The following is a 7,813-nucleotide window of genomic DNA, read 5'->3' on the forward strand; positions in this document are numbered from 1 at the left end:
TTTATACCAAAAAGTTCTACTTTGGTTTCATCTGACCACATGACATTCTCCCAATCCTCTGCTGTATCATCCATGTGCTCTCTGGCAAACTTCAGACCGGCCTGGACATGCACTGGCTCATACTCATAATACAAGTCAGAGCTTTATAAAAATAAAAAAGAAAGAAAGTTGTTATTTCGTAATTGGAGTTCAAGTTATCTTTACTTCCAATAGTCTTAACATAATACACAGGTCAATGACTAGATTTTTTTTTACATTTTCATTGTAAGTGGGCTAAAGTAGTTAATTAAAGGTAGTCTAACATAAATGTAACTGCTGTAATTTGATTTGATTTTAATAAACCGTGTAACTTGGATGGATTCGATGCTGGCGTGACCACAGTGCACACGTCTGCTGTCGCTCACAGTGGTCCAAGGGATCGCTCAGGGAGTTTGTGTGTTTGCTCAGACACATGAAAAATTAGAGGAAACATTGGCTGTCTGTTTGCAGGAAAATTAAAAATAATCATATAAATGAACATATGAAGTAACATGAAGTATTTCAATGTAAGCCTTGATTGCTTTGGAAAAGCAGTAAAACAGTCTCACTCTTACATCTTTAACGAAATTTGCATGTCATTTGCATACCACAAAAGCTTCTAATTAACAAACAATAATAATTAAAGACCCAGTCATCAGTGGGTTATGTAGCTGCTGGATTAACTGAAATTACTCAACAAGAAAACCAGGTACAAGAACAGTTTTCACAATTTTTTGTAAAGAATAAAAAATTGATGTAGTGATCACACCACTAAAGTTTATTCTTGATAAGTCCACATGTAATTATTTATTAGTACTGAGCACATGCACAGGGAAAAGTGAGAGAGTGTGGCTCTTTTTTTACTTTATCAAGTTCACTTTTCGGATTCAAAGCTTAGATGGTCACAGTTTTTTGTGACCTGTCCTGTCTGAGCATATATTATAATGACCAATTCCTTGAATATGATATCAAATACTACAGTCTGTCAAAGAAAAAAAAATATTTTTAATTTCATACAACTTAAGCAGGCAGAGCAAAGTTGCTAATTTTAAAGTGTTCAAACATCAGTCCAGCAATTCAATTCACTTCAATTCAGTTCAATTGTATTTATACAGCCTCAAATCACAACAACTGTTGCTTCAAGGCACTTTATATTGTAAGGTTAAAAAAAAGCCTAAAATAATACAAAAGAGTAAACCCCGACAGTCAGATAATCCCTTTGAGCAAGGACTTTGGCGTGAATAAAACAGAAAAACTCCCATTTAATAGGAAGAAACCTCCAGAAGAGCCAAGCTCTGGAAGCGAAGGCAATCTGCTGCGACCGGTTGGGGTTATTTGCACATCTTCTTCCACTTATCCAGTTCAGGGTCACAGGGAGGCTGGAGTCTACCCCAGCTGCCATAAGGTGAGAGGTGGGGTGCACCCTTGGAACGCTGCCAGTCTGTTGCAGGGCCTAACACAGAGACAGACAACCATTCGCACTCACACCTGTGGGCAAATTAGGATCTCCAATAAACCTAACCCCACTAACTGCTTGTCTTTGGACTGTGAGAGGAGGCCAGAGTACACAGTGAGAACGCATGCAGACACAGGGGGAATTCCACACAGAAAAGCCTCGAGCAGATGGTGGATTTGAGTCAACAAAGCTAAATACTGCAACACTGTGATGCCTGGTATAAAAACATGAAACATTTGTTCTTAATCAATACTTAAAAAGTCAAAGAGTTGCTGTAAATGCTGTTGGTAGATAATACCGTTGAAGTTTAAAAAAAATAACCATTATAATATTACGGAAGTACTTTGATTACAAAAGAAAAAGCAGCTTCTCTCAACTTGTTTCATTTATTTATTTATTTAAATTATGAATAATAAAAGAAGTAGAAGGACAGGAGAGTGTGGCATGACACTTTTATTTCTGTTTGTGTTAAACATGCAATATTAAGTTTTACTTTACAGTTTAATCAATCTATTCAATATCGATTTTCTTTCTATAGCACATTTAAGCAACAAAATTGTTTACAATTGGTTACAACTGTGTTATTATGTCTATTATGGGCAAGGCTGTGCAGAACTCAGGTGATCACACCTTTCTACCACAGCACTGACCTCTCCAACCAGGATGCCCTTAAATGCCCCTGAGATAGGCGAACCTTGATACCCCTTTTCGAAGAATCGTGCAACATAAGCAGTAAAAGGGATGTTTACATTGTACTTGTAAGCCAGCATTTTGACTGTGCAGTAGCTGTTTGGTGGGATGGAGACTTTTACTTTAGCAGAGTGACTGAACTCTCTTGTATCAGTCGGCACTTCTGAAAAGCTCAATATTGTGGTAATATTGCTAAGCACAATTGTTCCAGATACCATGTTAGGGATTGCTGTCTGTAAGGTCTTAGGGGCATCAGAAAAGGGAAGAAAGCCAACATCCCACCATTTATCATCTACAACTGTCTTTGAAAGAGTAACTGTCGTTGTCACTGGATTGCATCCATTGTTAGAAATGGGATAGACGGCCAAGGTCGATGGAGGATTCCGGATCATTTTAGCATCATTAATTTTATACTCGACAAAATGGATTAATTCATGGTTAATGTCCCTTTTGATGGTCAGCACCTCATAGTACCAATACCAATATTCTTCACCTCCCCAAGGAAGATAAAATGCCCAGTCACTGGGACGCACTTTACCTAGACCATACTTGTTTTTTCCAACATAAACCTCATCACTAGAACATGTTCTAACTGCATTTGCGGGCACTGAACCATAGGAACCTTCCTTCCACTCCAGAATCTCAAAGTATTTGTCATTCACAAGGATATCAAATGAGTTTGTACGATACTCTTTTTTGTCTAACGAATAGTGGCAGAAATTTCCAAAACGCCAGTTGTAGACGCCAGCATGGCATCCATATTTGCAGACATAGTCCATACGTGTGTCATATGAGTTCCAAATATACACTGCTTCATCAGGGACGGTACCATTCCAGGTCTGCCATTTCACGTTGCCCTTATTATCATACGCCTGCCTTTTCTTTTTCATCTTGGCAGGAAACAGAAGATGTTGATATACTGATGTGTTAACTGAGATGTCTGTCATTTCAGGAGCTCTGTCCTCCAGATCTGGGTTCAGAGAGGTCACTGTATGAAAGAAAACAAAAACCTTTTGCAAAAAAATCATCATATGCAAGTGTGAAAACATGAAACTTCAGATTTTGCTCTTTTTTTATGTTCACAAAGTCGACACAATTTTAAATTGACTATGATATTTTGTCCTCGAATTTCTCATTACTGCCAGACATTACCTGACATAATATTTCCAATCCTGTTTCCAAAACCTGAAAACCATTTTTTCCTTTTTTTAAAACCCTTTTAAAAGCAGGTTTAAACCAAATCTTGGTCCGAAAAATTTTAAATATGAATTGGACCACAGATTTAAAGAATTATTTCACTCCTGGTTATTCGGTGAAATTTTTAAATAAGTTAACTCCCATTTAAGCAGGAGATAAACAATTCCAGTGCCTCAAGGTAAACTGATGATCCAAGGATGAATTTGTAGTGTTCGGTGTGTTGCAGCCTTTAGACTGACGAATCCTGGTCTTTAGCTGTTTGATTAGTGCTTATTGCTCCTGAGCACATAGTGTACACTGGGTTTATCTGAGCATTTCATCTCTAAGTAGTTTTAGAGCTAGTATAAAAAAGTGAATCTCACTTGTTTGTTTCACAAAAGGACTCATGAGGACACTTTTGCAAATTCATAATGCCAGTTACATTTTACCATTTCTGTCCTCTGAGGGCTTCTTCACAGTGCCCTGAGGACTGGCTGCAGACAGAGCCAGCAGCAACAGCAATGACAGCTTTAATAAAAAAGAAATGCTGTTTTATTACAACCAGTTTATATTGCAGTCATTAACTAGCTGACCACCACTGTTTACATATTAAACACAAAGGCTGCACAAGAAACATGAAACTCAAACTTATGGTAAAATCTGAAAACTAAAATTCCTTAGAAATCAAATATTAAATTATCTGCAGCTATAAGTGAACAGTCTGCTTTGTTTTGCAGTTTTATATTTAGATTAGTGACATTTTCAAAACCTTTTTCAACATTTAGAGTAAAGTAAAAAGTTACTCACCATCATAGGTTTAAGTTGCTAAGTCTGTCTAGGTCTGACGTGTGGCTGGTTTATATATCTGAAACTGCAGACCAATATGTTTATTTTGAACTCTGACCAATCAACAGGTGGGTGAAAGCAGAGATCAATCACATGTTACAGTTGATTTGTTTCTGGTTGCGTCACATTGCATTTATTACCTTTCCCAATGAGTGTTCACATTTTAGACATACATGCCAACTATTTCCATTTTTAAAGTGGAGGACAGTGCAACACTGTTTCTATCCTTCCTCATTAACGCCATTTGTATAATATAACATTTTTAAATAATATAAAAATTGAATTTAATATTTAACTGAGCTTTTGTCTTTTATTGATTTTTTCTGATTTACATTAAACCTTTCATTCCTCACTTCCGCTTGTTGGCATTAATAACATTTTTTTAACTGCATTGCACGTGCTTATTTAAATGTGTGTGTGCGTGTGTGCCTGATCCTTGACCTATTGCGTAAGCCTTTTCCCGCTCTCTCTTCTGTTCCCGGCATTTGCTATTTTGTTTGTTTGCTTTGATTTCATCATTTGATCTCTTTTTGTTGACTATTTGCCCAGCAGCAAAGATATGAGTTTCAGACTTTCATTTACTAAATTGGGTCCTCATCTTTCATCAATCACATCACCATCAGTCACAATGTGGATGTAGTGAAAAAACATTAACAATATCCCAAATAACAGACAATTAGTTATTTGGGGTGGCTGTAGCTCAGGTGGCAGAGCAGGTCAGCCACCAATCAGAAGGTTGGTGGTTCGATCCCAGGCTGCCTCTTGGCTGCATGCCAAATATCCTTGGGCAAGATACTAACCCCATGTTTGCCGGTGGCGCCAGTGTCCGGCAGCCTCGCCTCTGTCAGTGCGCCCCAGGGCAGCTGTGGCTACAATGTAGCATGCCAGTGTGTGAATGTGTGTGTGAATGAAGTGTGAAGCGCTTTGGGGTCCTATGGGGCTGAGTATGGCCTGTATTTATATAGTGCTTTACTAGTCCCTAAGGACCCCAAAGCGCTTTACATATCCAGTCATCCACCCATTCACACTGGTGATGGCAAGCTACATTGTAGCCACAGCCGCCCTGGGGCGCACTGAGGCTGCCGGACACTGGCGCCACCGGGCCCTCTGACCACCACCAGTAGGCAACGGGTGAAGTGTCTCGCCCAAGGACACAACGACCGAGACTGTCCGAGCCGGGGCTCGAACCGGCAACCTTCCGATTACAAGGCGAACTCCCAACTCTTGAGCCACGATCACCCCAAAGTGCTACACAAATGCAGGCCATTTACCATTTATTTTAAACTTGTAACTTCAAAGTAAAAAGTTGCTATTAACATTAATGTATTACCCTGTAATCAATAATATTTTTAGACATTTTACACATTAACCCTCTGGGCTCTGTGCTGGCCACTTCACTTCTTTTTTTTTGACTACTACACTGCAGTGGACCAAAAGAATGACACAGGTTTGATCTTAAGGATCTAATAGTTGTGTGTGTTTGTGCATGACATTGCAAAGCAGATATGTATTTGCAAGATAGACTGGAATAAATTATGATGCATCAAATATTACACAGGCTGCAGTGAATTTTTGTTGATACAGACTATTGAGCTTTGTGTTCCCCAGTCAAACTTAGCTTTGAAGCACATGCTAAAAACACCTTTACTCTTGTACATTTCATAACGAGACACCATAGCCAAAATATTAACTCTCAAAAAAAGAATTCAAAGCTGCAGCACATATAGCAACAAACACTGTTAATAAATGTGTCCTGGAGTTTATGCAGGTGCAGAAAGCTTCCAGATCACTTATTTTTCTGGAAAGATGGCAAGAAGGGCATTCCTGCTCATTTCTACAATCTCCCAGATCTTGGAATACAATGCCTTTGACCTATGAAAACCACTTCACAGTAGTAGGAGTCCACTAAAACCTACAAATGAAGAGTGATCCTGGAAGAAATAGGGCGCACACTAGTGACCTCAACAATTGTAAGACAGCCTTGTCCCCGATGCTCAGATGGAAAAAAAATAAATAGGAAGATTTATGAAACCATTAGGACTTTATCACCTTTTATCTGAAAAGTTACTGGTAATATATAGCCTAACTGGCATTTAAAGTGTAAAAAAAGAATGTAGATAAAATGTTGGTTTTTTTGATTAAAAGGACTGGTGCTAATTTAAAGAGTCAAATCGGTAAAAGTAGATAAATGTTTTAATAAATATACATTTTACAGCATTTTGTGAACATACACAAAAGTTGCCATTTTTGGCAACAAACAAGCTGAGAGAGAGTTTTATATTTTTTGCTCTGCTTGAACAAAAATAACAGTGCATAATAATGTTGATGTTAATCAATTAAATGTCCCAGACTCTACTATTAATGATACAGTGGTCCCTTGTTTATCGCTGGTGTTACGTTCTAAAAGTAACCCGCGGTAGGTGAAATCCGCGAAGTAGCCAACTTTATTTTTTACAATTATTATAGACGTTTTAAGACTGTAAAACCCCTCACTACATGCTTTATACACTTTTCTCAGACAGGAATGAACATTTTCACACTTTTCTCTTTTGTTTAAACACTCTTAAAGTTCAAACCTTCATAGAAACATAAGTCCAGTATTATGGAATGAAACCATGCAAAATGTTTCGTCGGCATTGTTGTGTTTGTTGAGGAGAAAACTTACAAACATACAGTACAGCACTTCAGAGTCACACAGCTAGCGAACGAAGATTTATGTAAATTTGACAAGCTAAACGCATTATGTACTGTACAGCAGCGGTCCCCAACCGTTTTTGCACTATGGTCCAGTTTAATGTCAGACAATATTTTCACCGACCGGCCTTTAAGGTGTTGCGGATAAATTTAACAAAATAAAATGATACAGACAAAGACAAAAACTGTGGTATTTTGTAAATATAATAATAAACGCGAATTCAGCTGTGTAATTATGTAACTTTATTAGCAGCGTACTCCCGAAATGCGCCAAAAACATTGAGAGTAACATCCTCCTTCTGCCCCTTAATGCTCTCTGGTCGCTATAGTAACGCGTAAATAATCCTTTCAAAATAAGACACACAACTACAACACGGGAAAAGACCCAGGGAAACCGACTTAACGATTAAAAACCCCGAAAACCATACACTTCACACCCAAGGCTCAACTCTCGCGTCCCGGTACCAAACGACTCCCCGTTGGGGACCGCTGCTGTACAGGAGACACGGCACTAGATTCATTGACAATGGTCTACACAGCATTCAGAACGCACATCACAATCTGCTGTAACAAAAAAACAAACAAAAAAAACAGCGAGTCCGCTAAAGGTGAACCGCGGTATAGCGAGGGACCACTGTACAATAATTTCCAGTAGTAGAGCAGGGCAATATGGCCAAAAATATTTATCACGATATATATTTGAAAATTTGCGATAACAATATAACTGACGATATAATTGATGTGAGACAAAATAGAACTCCACAACATTACTAGCACAAAAAGAAAACCTTCCATTTATTTTCACTTAAACAAGAAGCTGGTTTTTATGTACATTAAAGCTTTATAAAAATGTAACAGTGCAAATGCAAATTCCTTGCTGAAAGTTTAACCAAAAGGCATTTCCAGTAGAAATGGGCTGACATATCCTGAGCA

This window comes from Pundamilia nyererei, unplaced genomic scaffold (genome assembly GCF_000239375.1).
Source record: "Pundamilia nyererei isolate P.nyererei 1_Seehausen unplaced genomic scaffold, PunNye1.0 scaffold00038, whole genome shotgun sequence".
Taxonomy (NCBI): Eukaryota; Metazoa; Chordata; class Actinopteri; order Cichliformes; family Cichlidae; genus Pundamilia; species Pundamilia nyererei.